This window comes from Cyprinodon variegatus, unplaced genomic scaffold (genome assembly GCF_000732505.1).
Source record: "Cyprinodon variegatus isolate N-32 unplaced genomic scaffold, C_variegatus-1.0 Scaffold43, whole genome shotgun sequence".
In the NCBI taxonomy this organism is placed as follows: Eukaryota; Metazoa; Chordata; class Actinopteri; order Cyprinodontiformes; family Cyprinodontidae; genus Cyprinodon; species Cyprinodon variegatus.
In genome coordinates, this window is record NW_015150496.1 from 295,720 (window position 1) to 296,671 (window position 952).

The window sequence follows — 952 nt, forward strand, 5'->3', positions numbered from 1 at the left end:
GAAGCAGCACAGCTGATGTTTCTTTCCAGGGTGGAGTCACAGCCAAACAGGAACAGACGAAAAGTTATGCACAGTATTTCGTACGTTTTGGATGTTTTTCCTGGAAAAAACAGATCAGTGCGCATGCGCAGGCAGACAGATGAAAAAAGCAGATCCGCGGACGGACGTAAAACTGGGAAAAACAGTGCAATAATTACTTCTTGATGTCTAACTAGGTTGCTTGCTGTTTTGTATCTTAGGGTTAGGGTCAGGGTTAGGGTTAATTGTATGTTAAATTCTATGTTATTGAAGATGCGCAAGGATACCTTGTCTAGAGGCAAGACGTAAAAATACCACGAAATACGACGAAAAAAACGTCCAAAACGTACGAAATGACTGTGCAGAACTTTTCGTAGGATTTCATACGAACTGATAATGAGAATACACTTGCTCTCACTTCGAAGCGCTAACTCAGGCTTATACATTCAGTTTCATTATCTGATTTTTGCTGCTGCTTGTGCAAATTTCTGATTAATTAAAGTTGGTATTTCTCTCAGTCTCTGGCTAAAGAACAAGTTTAGTTGGATACAATTGTTTTCTACCTTTGGGGGACATCTGATGTTGGCAGTGAACATTTATTTGTACGTTTGAAGGTTTTTTTTTCTCATCTTACTTCACCTCCTGCAGCAGGTTGTCATCTAACAGGCATAAAACCTGGAGCATGATTTTGATTCAGTTCCTCATGTCCTGTAACCTGACTCCGCTAGATGGATTTGCTCCGCATATCCATCTGGAAACCTTCCGTTGAAGTATTTTTGGGAAGGGGCGAAAATACTGGTTAGCTAATTGGCCTATGTTGGTGATAGAAGGGCCAAATAAACCAATCAGATCAACGAAGCATATGACGTGCTAACAGAGCGACAACGAAAACACAACCACAAGCCAGGCTACTCTTGCTGCTCCTGCCGAAACC